Consider the following 24159-nt stretch of genomic DNA (forward strand, 5'->3'; position numbering starts at 1 on the left):
AAAAAGGAAATATAGATAACATACTCCCAAATTAGCACTACTATTTTTAAGAATTGAAACACATGGGGAGTCTCCATCTAAAAAGCAATGAACAGTGTATTTTCATCTAAGATGGACATAGAGCTCAGCATCAAGATTGTGCCCCAATGGGGACTCAGACCCCAATAATAAAATCATCTTGGATTCCATTTGTCTGAGCTCGAGTGTTCTATTGCCACCTCTGGAGTTGTTTTTAATGTGTTTGATGCCATAGAAAGCTAAAGTGCCACATTCTCCTTTGTGTACTTCCCAAAAATGTTTAGCCAGAGGATAGGTTTTGTCCTGATTTTTTATGGCTCTAAAATGCTGTAAGAACCTAACTTTTAATTTATGAATGGTACTTCCAATGTATTTTTTCTGGCATCCACATTCGATGACATAAATCACAAATTCAGTGTCACATGTAATCCGATCTTTGATCTCGCATTGTCGACCATCAAAAGTTTGGTATTTATATGTGTTTTTAGCATACTTGCAGGCCTTGCAATGGCCACATTTCCAAAATCCCAAACTTTTTTGGCTCAACCAAGATGTATTGGTTTTTACTGAAAAATAACTTCTGGTTAGATAGTCTCCCAAAGAATGTGCTTTACGAAATGTTATGGACGGATGGGTTTCTATGTGATCTATATATATATATATATATATACACACACATACACACTTGATTATATGTTTTTTTCCCCAAAACTTATCTAACAATTTTGTTTTCTGCATAATCATAGATGAAAAAAGATCTGTAAAATCATATAGGTTTCAATAAGCACCAATTATTTTCAATGTATTGTCTACTCAACAAAAGTGTTGAAAACTAGATTCAGCATATACGGCCTCCTTACGAGTCTGGCGGTCAACTGATCGCCAGACTCGCAGTGGCGGTCATGACTGCCAAACAGCCGATTTCTCCGCCGGGAATAATGTTCCCAGACAGGCTGACGGCGGCGCTGGTTGGAATCAGCCCTGCTAATTACAACCTGGTTCTCTGCCGGCCTTTTCATGGCTGTTTCACCATCATGAAAAGGCTGGCAGAGAAAAGGTGCAGAGGGGTACGGGGGCCTGCACTGCCCAGGCATCCCCTGCACAGCACCCTCATAATGCGCACTGCCTGCCATGCAGACCGTGTGTATCATGTGGGTGCTGGAGCTCATGCAGAAAACTTGGTTTCTGCCCATCAGCCCAGCGGGAAAATTATTACGGGCCGGCAAGGAGATCGCCAGTAAGGCCCACCCGCCGAACTCATAATCGGCCCCATAGTTTTCAAGTTGAACCAGAATTTTAAATCACTAAAGTGCACACACAAAAGCAAAAAAAAAAAAAAATATCTCAACAAGGTGTGTACAATGCTTGACTGCATCACACTGGCATAGTCAGTGGGATGCCATAAAATCATGTCCACTTCATACTAGTTTTCTGCTTCCCATTTCCTTCACTTTTAACATTTTGTATTTATTAAAAGGCTGTGTAAGTGCTAGACCAACAAGCGATGCTACTTTGGTCAGTGGCACATACATTATTAGCGCAAAGACTATATGTTTCATCTGCTTCTATGGAGGATTACGGCACTTGTGTGCATCACAAAAATTATACCATGTAAGTCTGAATTCAACAAATAAACCCGAGCAGAAGTACCATAAAATAAACTTAATGACTAGACAGTCCTTCTGTAACCTGGTTTCTTTTACTGGATCCGCACACGTCAGTAGTTCCCTTAGTTAATCGGAAAATGCATTGAACCAGGAATGGATTTTAATTTCCATCTGCCTAATACCATCTACTATTTCAACTGTGAAGAAAGACAACTATATGTAAACGTGTGCATTGAAGAAAATTAGAGTAAGTGTAACAACTTTACACAATTCCTACACAGTAGGTCCGCCCGACTTTTAAGAGGACAAACAACATGACATGTCTCAATATCATCTACTTTTCGGAAATGGATTTCTAACTCGAGTAACACAAAGCTGTAATTTTGTCCATGCCAAATGGAGCATGGCAATTAGGCCAAGATAATAAGACATGTCGATGTTCAGTTCAGGGACTGAGGTTACTAGTAATTAGCAGAAATTCATCAAACATGTATTGGAAAATCGGATATCACTGAACTAAATGACAAACTGGATATTGCGTTTCGACGCTACAGTCACAGTGTGCAAACATTGTGCACTTTTATTCCTCAATTTTTCAGGAACGGCATAAAGGATACATTTATCTTACCACCAAGAGTCATGCAGCATGTCTGGTATTCAACCTATTAAGGGTTATAAAAAACTATATATATATATATACATTTATGTCCACAGAGGTTGACAAATACAGACACGTATCCCAATACAGCAGGTATTAGACTCTAGTCATAGTAAAAGCTGAACTTAGTTCACTGGGGTTTCACTTATGCACATAACGAGCATCTTTGAGACCGACCTGGACGTATCTATCACATCAAGTGACGTACAGCACTTGCTATGGCCAAGGCACTGCACTAACAATCACCATGCACCGAAGCAGCCTGCGGCAGAATAGATTTTAATCGCAGACCATGTGACCAATTTGCAGCTATAGGATTGGAGATGCAGGCACTTCAACGTAGCAGTTTCTGTTAATACCCATCTGAAAATGTGGCTTCATCAGAAAGTAAAATTCACTATTTACAATAAAATGCATGAAACATTTTGTAAACACGTATTTTTCACTCGATAACTGACCATTTTGTTGCCTTGATGAGAGAAAAAAATGGGTGCTATTGCGTCTAAAAATAATTACATATTAATCACTTAAGACTAAGAGCGTGGCTGCTGTTTCCGAAATACGCTGCACTCAACTACTGGTGTTGCGTGTTACTTTATTTATGGGTGTTTTTTTTTTTTTTTTTCTTCCCTCAACTACAACACACCTGCCAGGTAAGATCAGAGGAATGGCTCCACAGTTAGTCTGAAATACAACTCATTTGGTTTCAGTCGGAAAGGTCGTTTAGAAAGTTTGCCTAATGTGGCGAAGAACCCTCCACTTCTATGAAGTGAAGGGGACTACAGCAGTCTAACTGGTCTGATGCTGTGCTTTACTGCCATTAGTAGTAACAATTTGCAATTAGAAGAAGCCAGATTAATCAAACGCATGGATCATGCCAATACAAAGAAATAACTATGCACTAACCTATACATCAAACAAACTTCATTTTTTATTTGGTTTCTATATCTTGAAGGAACATTTGTTAATGATTTGAAGACATGCGATATCTAAATTAAATATAGGCCTTCTTCTAACAATGCATTAACATAAACCAATATTGAATAGATATTTTGCCTGCTGTCTCAAGAATAATCATACCATTATTACTAGAGATACACAACCCAGACAGAGGACTTCCAGGTCCAAAATTTCCATAACCGTGTGCTTTACTATAGGATTCCTCAATTTCGATCCTGCCAAAACCTTAGACCGACCCTGACTGATTGAACAGACAGATGTTTAATTGGCGCTGGAGAGATTCAGACTTCACATCCCGTTAATAGTCAACTTCTGTGGAGAAAAGATGCGGTTATCAATGCAGATTCAAAGCTTGTTCTCTGCTTTAAGAATCAATTCCACTCGGTAGTCGAAGACTACAGTGCTGCCCTCTATGGAATCATTATCTTTAGGTTCTAGGCCTGGGGTGCTTGGAGGAAGGGATGTGGCATTGTTGGGGGGAGGGGGAAGACTGGGAGTCGGACCCTTTTCTTAACAGGCTACATTCTCAGGGTCAAAATGTACCCTATTAAGTCTGATCAAAATAAGTCACAAAGGAAAACAAATACAACATTTCATCGTGACAGCAAAGTGAACTGTGTGAACACCTAAGAGTAATGAGTGAACTACTTTGTGATAGACTATGGCATTCAAACTGTTCCTCGAAGCCATAAATCAGCAATTATTATGTTGTTGTGTCAGGAAAGTCCGTCACAATTTACAACACACACACACAAATATACGCATACACACACACACACACACACACACACACTCGCGCTCCAAAATCATAAAGATGAAGGAGACAACGTGACCTAACCTCAAGCTGCAGTGGAATTCATCAACAGCCTTTCCAGGCGACAATAAATTCAATGGCTTTAGAGGGCTTACATAAAGCTCAATCCCTCTCTGTAATAAAACAGAATGTAATTTTTGGAGAACTGAAAACAAGCGGTTCTTAAAAAAAAAAAAAAAAAAAAGCTTACAAAAACTCAAGGTCTTTAGCAAAGCCAATATATTCCACCTTCTGGACCTACTGGCTTTGCCAAAGGTGTTTTGGTGATGCTGTATGGAAACATTTGCGCTTTTTTTTTTTTTTTTTTTTTAAAGCAGGTGTGGGAAGAAGCACGGATGGCAGGGTTAAAAGTACACAACATGGGTGAGAGCACTGTGGAGTGTGGTGGGGTAAAGAGAATAACAGGGGCGTGAGAGCAACATGGAGCCTGGGGAGAAAAGCAAGGGTGTGAAAGCAACGGGAGGAGTAGCACACAAGAGCAAGCACAAGAAGAGGGCAAGGGAGACGCACAGTACTGACTGACAACACACCGCACTGGATGGGAGTACAGAAGAGCACAAGGGACACAGCAGGCAAACACATCCGCTCATAGAATGGTTAACCAAAAAGAAGAAAAAAAAAAAATGCCTACAAATTAAGGAATGGAAGGACCCAAGTAATGAGAGGAAAAAGACCACACAGGCAAGCAAATGAAAAAACAAAGAAGTGATAGTGACAAACCCAACTAAAGGGACGAAATGGTCGGCTCTAAACCAACTGTGAGCGGACAACGAATATTTTTGGCCAGACAGCTTGTCTCGTAGGGAAGACTTAAAAAAGTCCTTCTGTTCACTACTGCCTAGTAATCACATAATGTTTAGGATGGACCAACTACAGAGCAAATGTGCAGTTGTGGCAATTCTAGAAAAAAATCTGGGCATTAAACCAGTGACGAAAGGAAGGGGGCTAGTATCTTGGGCAGAAACCCTAACCCTAAAACCTTTTATTCAGGTAATTATCCAAAATATTTGGTTAATACTGACAACTCTGTTACAAAGAGAATTATGAATTGTAGCTTATATAGGTTTTAGCAGATGCCATAAGAGTGTCAAATCTGGCATTAAACCACCTCATGCCCCCACCACATTACCAATACTCCAAAGGAGATAGACGGGCTGCCTTACTGTTTAGATAGAACATCTAATTTGTGGCATCCTGTTGAGCAAACCAACTACAAACCAGGATTCAAATGTATACCAATGACTGGTTTATGAGAAAATATTTCGCAGTATAGGGTGAAATAAAAAACATACATAATAGTTTATAATCTGCCACTCATTGAACTGAGTACTATTATTATAAGGCTGCTTCCTTATTATGAATGGTAAAGGGGATATTTGGGGGGGGGGGGGGGGTGGAAGGGGGGTGAAACGCTCAATTAGAAAGTCGCACTGGTACTGGGCAGTACTATTTTCAAACATTCTACAGAGACGATTACAGTGCAAGTAGTGGCACTGTGCATGAGAAAGGAGTAGAAAGAACATGCTAGGAACAGGAAGGTCTACATGCATTGTCTGATTGTGTCAATTAAAAGGGCAAGTGGGCTCGGGGAAAAAAAACAAAAAACCTTTAAGTGTCCAATCCTCTGGTGACTAAGGGGTGTACAAGCAAAGCTTCACGAGGTCCATAAAGGCATCACTAGTGAGTATTTGATAAGGTGTGTTTTAAGTAGAGGAAAGTTGTGTCTCGTTTAAAGTTATGTTATTTAACGATTAGACATAAAACCAGGAAATAAAAACAGCAGGGTCAGATGGAGTCTTTCCTGCACAAGGGCGTTCAAGCTGGTAAAGTATCTGCTCTGGAATATTCTGCATTTGCTTGAGTTTTAAAGTTTATTCTTCTGACAACGAGTAGGTTTCTCAAAGGCTCTGAAGATTAAATGAGCATACCTGAAAGCACAACAGACAGATGGAGTCGAAATAGATCACTCAATACATGGGGTGGGATGGTTAGATTTATAATATCGTGCGATAAGTATTATCCCAGTATGGAGTATTGTTTTTAAAGAGATGGTTCAGACCAATGGAGGCAGACAAGAACAGGCATGCAATATTCCAAGCAAGAGGTGACTAGACGAACTTCTGAATGCCTTGCATTCAATCCTCTTTAGGAATCCGTACTTTGTAAATCCAAGTAATTAGATCAGGCGCTGCAATTCGATGTGAGAATCTAGGTTCAGTGTGATGTTATAAATTAAGCAGTGAGATTTGGCATCGTGCGTTTCAAGTGACAATACCAGCACTCACAGGTTTCTCCGTTACAACTTAAAATATGTTATGATCAGGGTCAGGGCACAAAATGAGCAGTTAAGCTATAGTCAGACTTACTCTTAGTTGCTTTTTTGTCATGCAGCTTTTAATGTAGGCAAGACATTAATTTGCATAAGGCAAGTAACAGCACAAATATTTTTGTTGATGGGTAGTAAGACCACAAACCGTAACCACCACTACAAATTCCCAAGTTAGACTGGAAGGTCGCAAGACCATTCCTCTTCCTTATGGACCACCTTCTTAAAGGAGAACCCAATCATCCAAACCAAACACTCAAATCAGTCAGATTCGGAGGGGGGGGGGGTCTAGAGAGACAGTGGAGATGAAGTACAACTGCAGATAGAAATCAATAGTGAGGAACGAGAGGTTGGGTTCTTCAAATATCAAGTCAAATAAAAACTTTTTCTTAACCTTTTTTATTAAGTTTTAACAACATTCACCAAAGGTACAGGAAAACTGCCACAGCATGCATAACATCAGTGAGTTATACCGCTGGGAACGTCATAGGCAATATAGTAAGATCTATCTGAACCTCTCCTATCAAAGACATCAACACACTACTAAAATTACACGTTCCTCAGACCTGGACAGTAAGTACGAAATAGGCGGGCTTCAGATACCTTTGGGTCGAGGAGATCTTGGTAGCTCCTCTGTATACAGTTCAAGTTGTTCTTGCCAATATGTCATGTTTTCAAGCCAATTATTAACAGTGGGTATGGATTTCTTTCCACAGTGCATCGCAACTCTTCATTTCGCCAGCAGAAATACCACCATTGCCAATTTACGATTCTGAGGCGTGTACTCAACAGGCGCAAGCACCATGTCTGAGATAGCAGTGACTACTTGCTCCCACACCCTTCCGACCCGGGTACACCGCCAATCCAGGTGCAAAACGTCGCACTGCCCCACCCAACAGTGCACAGAGCTTGCATCCTCACGTAAACCATATTTAAACTGTTGCACAGGAGTGCTATACGTTTGCTGCAGTAATTTAAAGTGAATAATTATGAAATTACAATTTGAAGTGAGCATGCCTGTTAGCAAACAATAGATTTTCCATTTATTTGGGCTCAGAGGAGCATCCAGGTCTGTGTTCCACTTTTCCATAGCTCTATGTACTTCAACTTGATTATCCCTCTGGGAGGTGCTTTATCGGATTGTGACAAGTTTTTGTCTTGTGGAGCTAGTGATCAGTAAGAATCTGGGGGGTATAGGGCCTTCATGGCGGTCAGCAACCTGCGATAAGTGAAGGATAGGAGTGGGATCCATCCCCATGTCTGTGGAAGGTCATCTATTTCAACAAATGTCTACCCAGAATAGGCATTTCCCATCCAGTTCAACCCGTGTGCCTTCAGTTTTGCAAGGGCCTCTTTTTCACGCATGTCTGAGAGGATAGGACGCTAACGTAACAGAAACACCGGAGCATTAAGAGAAAGTCTTTCAGCCCTAGCACTAAGTGCCCTCCAGGCCCTTGTGGTGCAGTGGATAGTATTAATCATCCTGCACTGGCTCTCCGGCCTTCTGTGTAGCAGGATTGCCACAAGCGAGATTGAGTGAGCATCATTACTTTCTATTGCTAAATGTGGCATGTATGTGGGGAGGTGGAACCAATAGTGAGCAAAACGTGCCTGGACATATAAGAAGTACAAGTGTAGATCGGGAGCTTCAAATCCCCCCCTGATCACAGGGCAGTCCCAGATAATTCTGGGCTGCTTGCTCACCTAGGCCAAGGTTAACAAGTGTTATTCAAGGGTTTTAAAAAGGTGTTGCGTCGGTGTGATGAGGATGTTTGTAAAGAGATGAAAAATCTTTGGTAGAGTTACCCACCAACAGAGGCAAGTGCACCCATCAAGTGACTTGTTCCTCTAGCTTCGAGACCGCTGCACCATAGTTCCATCTAATTACTAATTCTAAATCTTTGGGCACCCATATCCCAGGGTTTTTAGCGGGCTCTGTGCACCATCCCAGAGACAAGTCCTATCAGTAAGGTAGGGTGGATGAAGTCCAGGGAAAAAAAAAAAAAACATGAGTTTCGACCATTTGATACTTATACAGGAGTATATCCGATATGAACAATACTCTGTACTGACTGGTGCCAAGTAGATGCACCGATCTCAAACATGTAACACCATATCAGCAGCATATAACAATAACAAGTGGGCATGGACGAAAACGCAGCAGGCCTCTGCCAAATCGCACACGCCAGAGATCCCAGGGCCAAAGCAAATTATATTAGGTTGAACGGTCAGCCGCTGTGTGCCCCCTGAATATGTTCACCAGTCAAGACATGTGGCCACTGACTCTCACTCGTGCCATTGGGCTACTACAGAGCAGGCTCACCCTCTGGTGAAAGTGTTTTTTTTGGGGGGGGAGTGTTGTTTCCCTGCAGTGTAACACAGTGAACATATATGTTCATTCTACTGTGTCAAAGGATTAGGCAGCGTCCAGTAGGACTGCCGCTGCCTGCATAGAGGGTCCCAAGTAGTGGAATATCGCCAACTGAGTGCCTAGATTATGAGTTGCGACCGAGTAGTAATGCCTGGAGTCTAAGGGCCATTATTTTGGCATCAGAGTTTAAAGAAAGTGGTCTGCAAGACTCACACTTGTTAAGTGGTTTCCCCTGAAGGACGTGGGTAACATTTGTTTTGTGTACGCTTCCTTATATATGACATGTATGTGTGGTGCCAAGATGTCAGCGAACTCTTTAAAAGAATTTGTCTGATACCGTCCACTTGGTAGGGTGGGAGGACGTGTGTGTCTCCGGGCTCTTTCAGCTTGGCTGCCAGGCTACGACCTGGGCGGTCCCCTTCCCCATAGGTTTGTGCTCTATGTCTTTTAGAGAGATGCTGCACCTCCCGCTCCACTTCTTTGTACTCTGCTACCCGATCTCTGATAGCAGCTAGAATGAGGGGGTAATGTACATTTGCATATTCTACTTCCAGAGTTCGAATGTTTTGTTCTATCGCCTGCAACGGTGTGCGTAAGGACTTCAGGACGCCTGCTTGTGCACCAATGCAGAACGCTCAGGTGGCGACCCTTAAATGCTTACCATAGAGTGCCCACCCCCTCGACAGCGCCCTTATTGTGTTCAAAATACCCTAGTATTTATACGCATATTTCTTCCCTAAATCCAGAATCTAGTAAAGCTGTGGGTTGGAACCTGCAAGTAAACAGTGCAGGGAAGTGGGCAGGCATCTCAATCACCAGAATCACGGTACATGGTCCGATAGTGTGAGGGGCACATGGTGCACCTCTACTGCCCAGTTGCTAACCTCATTTAAAATAAAACTTACATTGTTGGTGGATCGGTCAGGATTAATCCTTATAAATCAGCGTAATCCACATAAATTTGGTAGAGGTTGCTCATGTATTCCAGTTAAAAATGATTAAAATAGGACCTAATACTGATCAATGTTGAGCAGAAGAGGTCAAAGGCATGGGTTGTGACCCGATTTTATTGATCTGTACAATCTGGCATTGTTACGTTTGGTAAGATGTGAAACACTGCATTAAAGGCTGCTGATAAGTCAAGTAGGTTTAATAGGCCTTTGTTGATCAGCTGGTAGACACCATCCACTGTCACATAGCCATTAGAAAGGTTAGAAGCATAAGATCAAATCCAACTATAACAAGTCATGTGATTTATTCCAGACAATCAAATCTTCATTGACATCACAAGGGCTAACTACTAGATATCTATGATTTAATTTTTATGTAGTAACATGAGATAAGAACGATAAACTTTTGGGGAACCTTCACCTACACACTCTGATACAATGGCAGAATGGTTCTTTTTCTTTCCATATATATTTGATGAAATTATCCATAAGACATTATTAAAAATTCTCTTGGCCTACAGTTCAATTTCCGACCAAGCCATGGGACAGAAACCGCTCTAACAAACATCATAGACCAGCAATTCCTAACCTATGGTCAGGGGAGTCCTGGTGGTCTGGGGCACTTGGGTGGTCCATGACTGCTTAGAAAAATTTAATATTAACACCAACCTCCCTATTAAAGTTAAAATTTTATTATATTGGTTTGTGAATTAAAAATAATATTTGTTCGATGAAGGATTGTTTCCAGAATTTTGTGTATTGCTTTACAGTTCAAATCCTCAAGCGTGCTTAGGGTGGGGTCCCTGGGTTATAATACTGATTCAGTGGGTGTCCCTAGATTCCAGTAATGATAATGTGGGGGTTCACAGAAGTAAAAAGTGGAGAACCACTGTCAGACAAGATCTGTCAGATAGTGGTCAGACCTCAGGGAGCAGCCTTGGTACTTCAAGGTCATCTGTGCAGCATTTGTCACAGTGGACCTGCACCTCCTGCTGGAAACACTTTTTACCATAGCAGAACTAACGGGATCCCTCTGACTTAGTTTAAATACATCCTGCCAGAGCCTTCAAAGATTTAAAATGGAGAACTTGTACTTAAAACTGGAATATGTGAACTGCAGGGTGCTTTGGGGACCGCCCCCCAATATCCTGCACTGCACAACCAATAAGGGGCTTAAAATGGTCTAATTAGCTCACACCCCCAATACGATTAACAGGATGATTAGGGTTCCATCTGTAGAGTGGTTATCAGAAAAAAGAGTGATAATCATCGACTTCTATGGAGATAACTTTCAGCAAACATCTATTTTACGTACAAAGCTAAGATAATAGTAAGGTATGTTGCCTTTTGGACAAATTCCTTTTCAACACAGATGGTTATGTGCAAAGTGAATAATTTAGACAAATCAGAAACACTATGCCCATAAGAGGTCAAAAGGGGTTATCTGAATGCTTGGTGAGAGGGGCATCAAACATCCCTGGTTCTGTCACAGGGAAAGTCTGCTAACCCAAAACCATGCAACAGTTTTGAAACAGATATGGTGTCTACTTTTAACCTCCTAACCCACTCTATAAAAAAGATAATCATACAAAATGGACATATTTGATCAGCCACTGGGATGAACTCTGAAAATAAATCTCTAATTGCCTTCAAAACGAAAACAAGCCCACATGACTTAACCCTGCACCAAAGTAGTATGGGTACTTCTATCAGTAAAAGGACACAGATGCAATAACTGCAGGATATGTGCACAAACCGCCAAAGCCTTCAGCTATGGTTATATAGTAAGGAGCATTACCACATTGACCAACAACAACACCTATAACCTAGGCAGTAAGGTGCCCATTTGAGCTACTATATACTGACAACACAACACATAAAAACCAGTTGTCAAAAATTCCCAATGCATATTTTACACAAGTGCAGCATAAAGCTCTGGATTGAGCACACAATTGAAGAGCTTTCAACACCAATGAGGGAGAGATGTATCCAAGTTACTTTAACTCAGAGGAAGCACTGATTTTATCCTTTGGTATAGGAAATAACGGACTACATGAATGTTTGATAAATAGTTACTAGCTATCCTCAATCGGGACAGATCACTCCTAATCTATACAATACTCCTCGGTTTGCTGCTTACATAGTTCGAAGCATGTTTGGCTTTTACTAATAGGATTTCCCACCAAAATATTGACATTACCCCATTATGTGATTTACAGACATCTGCTATATTTTTCTTGGAGGATCCTATAGGAAAACCAAAAGCAAGATTGTTCTTTTTTATGTAAACAACTTTTAGATTGTCTTTTTGTGCTATTAAGCGTTGTGTCTAAATGTTCTTGTACAATTTTAAGCAACAGTGACTCCACTTCCCGTGCAAAGAAAAGAAGTCTATTTTTATTGAGGATTTTTGTAATGTAACTTTTTTCATTTATAATTAGCCATTGTTGTTAGCCCACTCTTCATTTGAATAGAAATCCTACTTCGGAGATTTAATTCATGCTCTGTAATGGCAGAAGGACTGACTGTCCCAGTTTAGGTGTGCTGCTAGATAGCCGCTACCATCTGTTGTTTTTTGCACTCATGTGAGTACACGATTACCAGAGATCGTTCCTGGCAAATGGCTGTTCTGCAGCCGTTTGACTACAGCATGCCTAACCACTCTTTGCAAAGCCTCCGAATAACTGCCTAGCATACTAACATTTTCAACCTGCTTTTGCCATTTTGTTAATTTAGCACCATCTAAGTTTTTGCTAGCCTCGACGCGATATGTTTTGTTAACTCTTCTTAACAAATTAGCGTATTACTGTCTGTACGGATTATTCAGTACTGAGGTGAACTGATCTTCATTATTTCTAATTGAAAAGAATACATTTGGTTTGCATTTTGAAATGTCTTAACTGTTGGTTCTTACAGGAAAGGAACTAGTTATATTTCTGGCATACATTTTGCTCCACCAGAGACATCACTGTCCAATGTGCTGCCCACAATTCACAAGCTTAGTGGCCAACATTTGCGTGGTTAAATAGTAAACTTATTATGGGAGCTTTACGAGCTATCCATGATAAAATGTAGATAATTGATATAACTATTAACCACCCTTTAGGTCCTTGCAATCATTAGATATATTCTAGTACTGAAAAGGTGCACAGCGTTAGATATTTGTAATGTTAGTTGAATGTTTCCACCAGGAACCCAGCACTTAAATGTATGTCTATACACTTATGTATAGACATATGTGTATATATATGTATAGACATATGTGTGTGTATATATATATATACACACACAAACACATACACATACATACACACCCACACAAAAGGGACGCGCTCACACTGCTGGTGCCAGCGTTAGGGTTTAGACCACAACCCTCGTAATATGTAAAACCAAATAAAAACACGCTACACTCACAGAGGCTTAACTATACAATATGCATTTCTTTGTCATGACTGCTCATAACAAGACACCACGGTGTGTTTCAACATTACGTCTTCTTCTAGGTGGTTTCATCTATTGTTCAACATAACCTGCTGCAGTCCTGGTTTATATAGTACATTCTGGGACTGACAGTTTCTAATGTTTCACTCCCGAGAGTCATTGCGGCATTTAAACGTCACTTGTATGCTATCAGCACGATTTCTTTTCTTTCTTTTCTGTTGGAATATGCAGGTTTAATTTGAGTTCTGTAAGGCATTATGCTCACAGCAGTTTGTACTTTTAATTAAAAAACACGTCTCTTCGTTTATGTTTACGATGCTTACAACTTCCTTCCCAGTGTATTACCCTGTTTGCATGATTATATCTCCATCCAAAGCCTCTGGACCCTTTCACTAACAGGGCCGCACCGCAGCACCTTGAGGGGCATGTGTTCATCATCCGACTCTGAAGAGAATGCCCCATTCATTACGGAGTTGCGCCAGGCGCTTGTTGAAGTCGGACTTCAGTCCATTATGTTCAAACTTAAGTACACACGCAGGGGATTAGTATCCCATCGCCCACTCCATAATTATTCACAGCTCGCTAACAACTGCCGTCGATGCTGGGCGCTGCCGCTTCAGACAGTCGACGGCAGCTGACTGACGCTTGTATACTTTAGCCTCAGGGAGTGTAGCGTGTATATATGTATCTATATCTATACAGACATACAGACTTCTCTTACGGAATATCCAGTCGCACAAGTTTCTCAATATGAATGCACAAGACAATTAAGTCACTTAGAACATTTTCACAATCTGCATCAACTATGAAAAATCGTACGTTTTATTCCTAGCTCCTGACCTGTTCCACTTTGCGGTGGAGGGTTCAATTAATGCCAAACTCGACTTTGTGAACCCGATTTACAGAGGCAGTGTGGGACTGATAAACTCCAGGCTACCCAAAATATCAGTATCAGAGTGACAACTGAAGGTCAAACATAACACTGCCAGGACAGCTCTCCCCAGACCAACAAGGGATCTGGTTAACTTCTGTCATTTAGTCTTCAGACTCAAATAAAATCGTCTACTCCAAAGTAGTCAACTGGCAATATCATAGTCAATGGGTTTGTGCTGTGAATCTTCACAAGACAAGCTCAAAACAAAACGGATTAACTGAGCTTTGACTCGCAGTCAGTAGCAGCAAGCGCCTAGATAGAAGTACAAGTGCCACTAGTCAAACCATGACGAACGGGTCACATTTAAGGTTACCAGATCACTCCATGTACAGAAATCTAAGCATACACTGGGTTTTGTTAGTGTTTTGTTTAGCCACGTTGAGCCTCGGCATGGCTACAAGTAAAGGAAAAAAGGGCGGCCAGCACTTACCAGTCATAGGGTTTTTCTTTTCTTTACTTTGTCATGCTGCACAGCAGCTTCATTATTCCAATGGCCCCGCCAGTACATAATCAGCAAGAGAGCTGCAGGCCAATAATGAAGTGCACTGGCAGAACTGGGCTCCTGAGTCACAGTGCTTGAACAGCAGTTTGTGCTGCAGAATAAGAGTGGGGCACCCTGGCAGAGTACAGTTTGGGTCACGGTACCGGAATAGAAGAGTGCTGCAGATCAAGATTGCTGTGCACTAGCAGTGGTGGGTGCGGGTCCCAGTGCTTGAATAGCAATGGCTGCTGCAGCTCAAGATTGAGGTCCATATGCGGTACGATGTATAATAGACGATATTGTAGTAAAGATTAAGGTACACAAGCGGAGCTGCAGGGTTGTCAGCAGGGTAGCGCTTGGAGGCACCCAGCCTAGATCGCTCTTAATGTGGTAGACAACTCATTCGTTTACACTTTACTACCTCCAAATAGGAGTGTCGGCTGTGAAGTAACTTTCGGTGCTAATGAGAGAAAGGGGTTCATGGTGGAAATAGGGGAAATCAGGGTCTTAACATTACCTGTGAAATAGCTTATGAGATGCGGAAGCTCTTATAAACCTACAGGCCCTTACAGGCGATCACTGAGGGTCATGGGGCCTTAGAAGCCCCAGGCGAAGGGCCACTGCCATGGCAAAGAAGACAGTGTGCTTAAAATAAATTTTAAAAAAGCGGTTGTTTCCACCCAGCTCAATGGTAGTCACTTATCGACGGAGAGGGTAAATGGCAGAACTGACCGTGTGGGAACACAACCAGAGGACCTTCATGTTGATACGTATCTCTGCAGGATGATCGTTCACCCACAGAGTTCTCATTGACACCTTCTTTAGCCTATCACTTACAAATAAACCAAGAACAGTGATTTGTGCTATTCTTTTAACACAAGTTCGTAAGTGATTAGTCCACTGACCTAAATCATTTGCTAAGCCATCTATCAAAATGCAGATAAAAGGGGATTGAAAAGAGACAGCGATCTGTGGATAAGAGACGTCTGCAAAGCACAGAGGATTTGTTTCTTTTCCGAACAGCACACAAGCAAAAATGAAAGAATTAATGACATTATGGGTTATGCTATATTTTGCAAAACTAAACAGAACACATAATTTTTAATTACTAATATAGTTGAAATGTTTGCATGAATTATTAAATGCAGTATACATGCATCATTATGCAAGAGTTTCATGTTGTGCAGGAAAGAAGCCTATCATTCTAAAATGGGTAGTATGTTTATTTCACACAACTTGTTTGCTAAAAACTGAGCGTCCTTGTTTATTCTGTATTCAATGGTTTTGATGTGACTATAAGGACTCTTTGAGATAATGATGTGAGCCTCAGAAAAAAGTTTGTCATGGTAGGTAGGAGGGGCCGACACGGACCGCGGCAGGAGGGTTGAGATGGGGCAGCAAGAGACAGCAGGCGAACATTGGCAGTGGGCAGCAAGACAGCGCGAGGGGCAGGGCATCTACAAGGAAGCAGTACTTGGGCCATGGTCCACTGAACGAACACACACATACTGAAGCCTGCGTGAGCTGACCAATGAGAAGCAAGGAAATGAGGGACTATGAAGCCAACCAATGGTATGGAATGGACAAGATCTCAGCCCATTCATTTTTTAGTTAAACTTTCTTGCATATGAAAGAGCATTTGCTCCCTCAAGTGAGACCTCAAAAACAAATAGAATAAATACATAAGAAATCAAAGTAAAGTGCAGGATTGGATGCACGTCAACTTTGAGGGAATTGGTGTAATTCAGTTTAATACAGATGAAAGACAATTCCCAGAATATAATGATTTATTAAATGAATATTAATGTTAGAAAAATGGAATGCGACTTATGGAGACACTATGCTTTGAAATCTATATTTTTGAGCAAGCTTCAGAAACCGCTATAAATCTTACTTTTACTCTGAAAATATCTACACGTTTACATTTCGCTGGCAAAAAGTCAGTGCAATAAATAGTGGTAGCAGCAGATTATTAATGCTAGACCACATTGAAAGTGACTTGTTAGATCAGGCAAATTGCACAAATATATTTAACAATAATAAATACACTGGCTATTGCAACAAATACTTTACTTATTCAATGGTTTGCAAGAGGTTTGACTTTGCGTGTGTACCCTAACAAGAATAAAAGGAGAAAACGACTAAAGTACGAATTAAGAAATCCCTTTAGGGATTAAGATTAGCTTGCGTAGACCACAAGGAACCGGGTAATGTGATTTGTGCAGAAGTACATATAAAAGCAAGGTAATGATTCAGTGTTTACCACTAAATTGTACAAGACAAAAACCAATTCATTCACCTACCTCCTACTGCTCAATCTTTAAGAACTAGCAGTGTAATTGTTTAGTTTTGTCCTGGTGCCTTAAAGTTAAAATGAAATTCAAGGCCATAATGTGCCACAATCGTCAGCATTCATGAAATGGTAGAGTTGAATACTGTTTGCCGGTCGTTCAAAAAGTGAGAGAAAAGTCAGAGTTCTAAACAGCAATAATAATTCAGGGTCAATAGGGGAGGGCCTTGCTATACATATCAACTTCCAATTCCATAGGTGTTAATGTATTTTTTTTTTTACCATATATACCCTCGAAACAGCAGAGAATGGCAACCGTCTACGTTGTGGCGTTCATACCATTTATAAAAATAATAAAAAAATAAAATAAAAAAAACACACATACACAATGAAATCTTTGAATAGGTCAACCTTAACGACAGTGGTACCTAGGGACTGAGGAGAGAGGGAAAGCGGAAAATATCAGAAAAGAGCAAAATAACCATACACAAAACTCACGTGCTTTAAGAAAACTGATTATATTACATTGTCATCTTTGGAACACAAAAGACAAGTCAAGATACAAACTAATGATCTATACACACCAAGAATTTATCATAAGCTTTAAAGAAAAAGAAAAAAAAAAAAAAAGAAAATTGAGCAATCTGAAGCTTGTATGTCACTACAACAGGGCAAGGGCGGGCTGTCCAATCTTCCATAAGACACTAAAATCCTGTATTTGTGAAAATGTAGTTAATTTTTTGGAGGCGGATCAACTCCCAAAACTCACTGCAGTCCATAGGAATAAGTGCATGGATGAGGTAAAGTGATAAAAACCAAACTAGCGAGCCCATGTTTCTTGCAGAACCGCAGCGCTATAATACTACTGGATCATATAACAATTTAGCAAACGTTCCACTTGCACAGGGTCACAGGTGACCCAAATAACTTCGGGTGGCCAAGAATGAGACAATGGTTGATGAAATGAAAATGATGAACATGTTTCCTTTTCAGAACGAAATATATTTAATCAGCCCATTAAAAAAATCTAAACTAAGCAAAAGACAAATTTCAAATTACTGCTTTTGTTGAGCATGCTTCGGGGGAAAAAAATAATAATGTATTAACCGGATTGAAGGAGGTCACATACAAACAATACAACCTTAAAATACCACAGACGTGAAAACGCATTCAAATCAGTAGGGGCCTGTTGTGCAGTCATTATCTTCATGAGCACACATGGGGTTTGCACACCGAATAGGGAGAAATCTTTTCATAATGCTGCAATTATCAGGTATATGAGCTCGACGTTGGGTGAATAGTTCACTTCCTATTAAACAACGCTAAGCACTTGAAGGACTTCAGAGAAACTAAGATTTGAATAGCAACAGCAAACTACTCTGCACTGCACGGCAAAAAAAAAAAAAAAAAAAAAAAAAAACTTAATCTTTATACAATGAAGGAAAAGCGTTCAGTCTCGTGAGTGGTGCTGATCATCATCAACTCTTTACCAGGATCCATTTAATTATATAAAAACATAAAAATAAAAACGATGACAAAATGTGGCTCAATATCACGTTATTTGGAACAAGTGTAATTATGACTCTTCATTTACATGATTTGTACAGCTTTGGCCTGCGACATTCCATGATAGTTTCTCACTGCATCAATCGATCTTGTGCTCCAATACTGCAAGATAGCGTAGACCTTCTACACAAATCAGCAATGATTAAGGTGCGGTTTATTACCACAACTGAGGGAGGGGAATTATCACCCTACTCATGGGCCTCCCTACTTTAAAATAAAAAATAAAAATTCTAGCATTCACGTCAATAATTTTTTACAATTCTATTAAGGACATGGAGGCGAGGATTATGCTTTGCTTTCATTTACTCAGCAGCCAATTAGAAACAGGTAAAACAAAACACTACATATCCCATGAATCAAGGGCAACACCTGACCTACCATAGAGCCCCCAACCCTATATAACATGCTAATCTCAATAACATCTCCTTTTCTTTGCACAAAGCGAGACAGAGAACAATCTCAACTGCAATGCAGAAATAGCCATCAACAGAAAACTCATAAATCCTTGAGCAACAGACTCCAGAACGAGACTCTGAAGACTTCTGCACCATCTCATCAACCGGAAGGCAAACGACTACAAAGAACCCAGGAATGCAGCTCTGCTCATCACGCATCAATTGAAAGGCTCGCTAGTCATTTCCTTCAGAAGAAACCAAAGACAGAGCCATAAAAACTGCTCCAAACCAAAGAGAACAATTCGCAGATACTAAAAAGGGAGGGGAGCACATCAAACTTAACAATAAAAGTAATAATCCATAAATAGTAAATTACATGACAACAAATAAACATCATAGTTATATAAATAACCAAAGTGCGGGTGGGATAATCCACGCCTCTCTGTACTTAATAGAGTTGAAAAATTATTGCTGCAAATGCTAGAAAACGTTTTAAATCAACGTCAGGTCAGGAGGCTCTGATTATGCTTGTATAAAGCGGATCTACAACTGATTCAATGTCTATGACAGCTTTACAATAAAATGACTTGAAAGTGAATTCGGACGACCAATCAGCCACCCTTAAAATGTACCCTAAACGAGAACCTAAAGCAAAAGACAGATGCCATGGCTCCCCTTGCCGAATGGGTGGCAAATTTAACAGTATCAATACCTGGCTAGCTTAGAAGCCATCACATCAACCTGGCTAGAGTGGCAGAATTGACAGGTTTGAACTGCTTCTGAAAGGAAATTAGTAACTGATCCCCGCCCCGCCCCATATGAGTACTGTACCACACAAAGCTTAGGATAAGATACCGACTTGGAATTGCATTTCGTTTAGTAATATATGGAGAAAGCCACTCCCTTGGGAGAGATCTCTGCCTGCTAAATCCAAAGCTCTGACATTAGAGACCCATTTACATGAAATGAGGTGCAAAAGCTTGGCAAGCTTGGCTGAGAGCTGCTTCCTAGACAAATATTTATTTGTTTGCTGGCCAAGCTTCCAGAAAACATAACACCACACTGACATCCCAAAAGGAGGAATACCTTGGGCAAGGAGGATTGGACATCTAACACTTTTATGGAGTTTACAAACAATTGAAAGCTCACCCACAAATTACCATCCACAGGCAAATGACCAGCTGAGATGGCCCATCTATAATTATTATCCGATCTATTGGCTAAGCCAGGGGAGGCCAAAGAAGACAAGAAATTCAAGACCAAACTGCAATCCGCTGAAGAGGGAAATCGGCGTTCTGAACACTGCACCAATCACACCACTGTCACCAAGCGGAGGAATAGCGTTTGTGGGTGCCAGATGACTAGGCCTTTGCAATGAAGTCATTAGATTCCCGCGAAAGGCTTGGGAGACTCCATCCCTTCCTGAAATTCTCCACGCTACAAGAAAGAGGCATTCTGACAAGATCAAAGGATATGGAAGGCCTGCTGGATCCAGAAGCAGGTTCCTGTGGTGCAGGATCTATATTGGGCTGAAGGGGCGCAAAGCTAATTTCCAGAACAAATGGAAACCAGGCTTGAGCTCTCCACACAGGAGTCACCAGAATCAGATATCCCCTCCTCCCCCTCATTGACGGGCCTGCACCAAAACCCTGAGAATCATCATAAAGGGGGGACCAATCCTGAAGAAACGCACCAGTCGCTAAGGCCTCCGGATCCAGACGCCAGCTGAAAAACCTGTTTGAGGGCTGAGACGGGATGCAAAAAGGTCCATGGAAAAGGGACCCCATCGAGTTTGCAAAGCCCGAAATACTTTGAGATGAAGTATTTTATCGCTGTAATCCAGAAGATGATGCAACTGCCAATCCGCCACAAAGTTGTCCCGACCTGGAAGATATTCGGCCACCACCGAGATCCGGTGTTGAAGGCAGAAGTGGCAAAAATCTGTAGCTATTTCCACCGTAATACAAGACTTCGTCCTGTCGAGTTTGTTGACATACCTCACTGCCGAGATGATGTCCATCCGAAGGAGTATGTACCAATCCGTCTTGACTGACGAAAGACTCTTTCAGCAGCAGCAGCTCCAGCCAATTGATGTGAAGCGCTATCTCTGTCTAAGGCCAGCGACCCCCCCCGCCTATGGAAATTGGGCCACATCAGGCTCCCCATCCCTAACGGCTGGCATCTGACTCAATCACAATGTCCGGGGAGGTCCAAAGTATTGCCCTGTCGTTTCAGGCATCCATATGCCTCCCTTGATAGAGGGACCTGCTTAGAGTATGATTGACTACTGGAGATAAGACATTTTTAGCCGTTGGAGAGCCCTGTAGTGAAGGAGGCCAGGAAAATGGTCTTGATTGATAAGGACAATAGGTCCACCACTCAGGCAATCACACTCAATGATACAGTCTGTTTGCACAACATCGATCTCAATTCTCTCGATGTTGCGAACCTTGAGAGAGGGGAAGAAGCAACTGGGTCAGTAGAGTCTACATGGACCCCTAAGAACTCCATTCACTGTGCAGGGGTCAGGATCGACTTCTGGTCGTTGACAAAGCCCTGTGAGCAAGAGGTCTGCCACTTCTGTGGAGATGAATGCCTGATCTTGAAGAAAAACAAAAATACATCACTGGAGGGGGAGCTAGTTGTGACGGGGTGTTGTAAAACTCCAGCTTCAAGCCCTGGATTGTCCCCAAAACCCAGGCATCCTGAGAAATCTTGTGCCAGTTGTGAAAGAACAACCCCGGTCCTGCCACCCCCGCCTCCCAAAAAAATCACATCTGAAAAGGAAAATTAGTCTCATCTGTAGACCCTGCATCCTGGATTAGATCGCTTTAGCTCGGCCTCTGCAGAATCTGCCCAGAACAGCTCTTGGGTGGGATGGGTAGAAGGTAGTTTGGGAAGGGGGGGGCAAGGTGGTGGAGGGGGGGGGGGGGATAATGGTGAGGTCCTGGTAGCCTCCACTGCCAGTAAAAGTCTAATTGAAGGCATTGATTGAACTTGCGGCTGAATGTTCACCTTCGAAAGCATCCAGCTTCTCGAAAAAGTGGGCGGAGAACCTTCTTTACTGAGTCCTGCACTTTGTCAAGATCTGCATGTGACCACAAATTTGAAAAGTTCCTTCAGGAAAGGAGAACCAAAGAGTAGACCCCAAGTTCTAGATGATGCTAGGTCAGTGAGTTTTGGGTTCATTTATAGGAGGATGGAGCGGCGACGCTCACTTGAAATTGCGTGATTTGCATTCCCCAAGAAGTAGCGGGCACGCTGGGTCCACCTGACTAAGATCTTGGGGTCAATGGGAGTTCCCGACTCCATAGCATGAAATCCCAGCTCAGGGATCTTTGTTATCGGGCTGGTAATATCAAGACGTTTGTCCTGGCACCCATGCCAGACACAGTCCATGTCCTTTTTGGGGTCTTTTGAGAACTTCCTCAGGCAAGTGACTAACGTAGGGTCAATCTCGAGGGTCTTCATGACCTTGGAAGGAATGTCTGGTCTAGGCCATTTGGATCTCAGCGGATATCTTATCTCCATGTCAAATTCGTGGCGAATGTGAGATTTCAAGTAATCTGCCACCTCACCCAAAAGGGGTCCAAATAGTGTTCATCCAAGGGACAATGTCTGCAGCTCAAAGGTGAGTACCCGGGAGGAGGGGGTGCAAATACTCCTGAGAATTATGTGTTTTCTTTGCATGCATCTAGGGGAGGGAAAAGGGTAATTGCCCAGATCGGAGCCCTGACTGGAGGAGTCTGAATCCTCCTGGGCTTTGAATTTAGAGTCAGAGGTACTGTAATCATGGTCTTGTGCCAGAGACCTGACAAAACTTTTGAAATCCACAGCATGGGGGTTGGGGGGCTAGTAGGGGGTTTGTGGCCCTTAGGATTTGAAGAATCCTCTGGAATAGAGATTCATCACTGCCAGGGGGGGGAATCCATCCCAGTCACTCAGCAAAACCACAGTAGGTGCTGCTTAATAGGCCGGATCACCAGGGCCAAGGCTTCATTTACAGTTTGGCGAATCCCTGAATCAAGTGCATAGACAAGGTCATCTTTAAATGACCCTTTAGGTAAATCAGTGTAAAAGGCCTCTGAAGTCTCAGCCCCATAACGGGCATGCTGACAGGCTATAATCAGGGCAGTCGTAGCAGTAATAGAAGTTGATGATCTTAAGGCAGGAAAAAAAATGAAGCTCTGGGAAGGGGGTCAATGTATTAATTTAGAGTGTTGAGGGAGCCTTGCCCAAAAGTATGAGGAAAATAGGCAAAGCCCAATTAGAATTATTCCAGCCCTGTAGCGAGCACTCACAGTGCATAGTACGGGGAGTAGAAATGACTCTGGAGGCAGGAGGCAGGAACACGCATTTCACTGTGTTATGTCATACTTCGTATATGCCAGAAGATCAGCCGGCACTCTGACACGTGTGGTTCCCGATCCTAGAAATGAAGAGGACTGCGCATCAGAGATGTGCATCCTCACTCCCCTGCTCCCACTCCTCCAACAACACTTAGCACGGAAGCAAGCACCATGCGGTAGGGTAAAATACACCCCCAAAGACTAACCCAAGATACGGAAGAGGGGAAGCCAGTAGGCCTAGAGACTCCCAAACTTGGAGTGTGGCCAGCAGGCAAGCCAACGGGGTGTCAGAAGTGAGAGCGGTAGAGGGAAAAAGACCCCATTTATGCGAGTGTACACAGTATCAAACAGATTAATCTGCATAATACAAAGTATAAAATGCAACAAAAGCGGGATACACACAATGGTGGAAATATGAAGTGTACTTAACTGCCTGCGGAGCAGCAAAGAAAGAGGAAATGTTAATGCAATTAGCATGTTATATAAGGTTGGGGGCTCTATGGCTGATAAGCCCCTGATCTTAGGATATGAAGTGTTTTGTTTTACTTGATCCTAGTTGGCAGAGTAAAAAAAAAAAAAAAAAAAAAAAGAAGAAGAAGAAAGAGAAGCATAATCAGAGCCTCCAGTCCGGTCACAGAATTGTGGTCCTTCGCCACACCAGAGCTAAATAATATATTAGTGTGGATGACACAGAGAGCTTGACAGAATCACACCAGTTATGCATCAGAAAGGTATAGAGTTATAATGAGCAGCCAACGAAGATAATGGAAAGGCACATCCTAACTTAATCTATGTAAGCAGAGTATAAGAAAACCACTCAAGAGAGCGGAATGGTTAACTAAAAGAACCTAGATGAAAGGGGGGGCAGGAAAGCACGAGAAATTGGCAAAATAAGATGCTGCACAGGTTGCATGGTCTTCTCAGTTTTTATTATTTTGGATCCCCCTCCCACTATCCGAGGAACAGTCATCGCCAATATTTAAAACACTGTATCAACAG

At 41.9% G+C, this 24159-nt stretch overlaps 1 protein-coding gene across 1 annotated transcript in view; it reads right to left on the reverse strand.

Moving 5' to 3' along the window:
* EPC2 (enhancer of polycomb homolog 2) overlaps positions 1–24159 on the reverse strand; it is a 192346-nt gene that overhangs the window by 137069 nt on the left and 31118 nt on the right. The window lies entirely within an intron of this gene.

This window comes from Pleurodeles waltl, chromosome 3_1, assembly GCF_031143425.1.
Source record: "Pleurodeles waltl isolate 20211129_DDA chromosome 3_1, aPleWal1.hap1.20221129, whole genome shotgun sequence".
NCBI lineage: Eukaryota > Metazoa > Chordata > Amphibia > Caudata > Salamandridae > Pleurodeles > Pleurodeles waltl.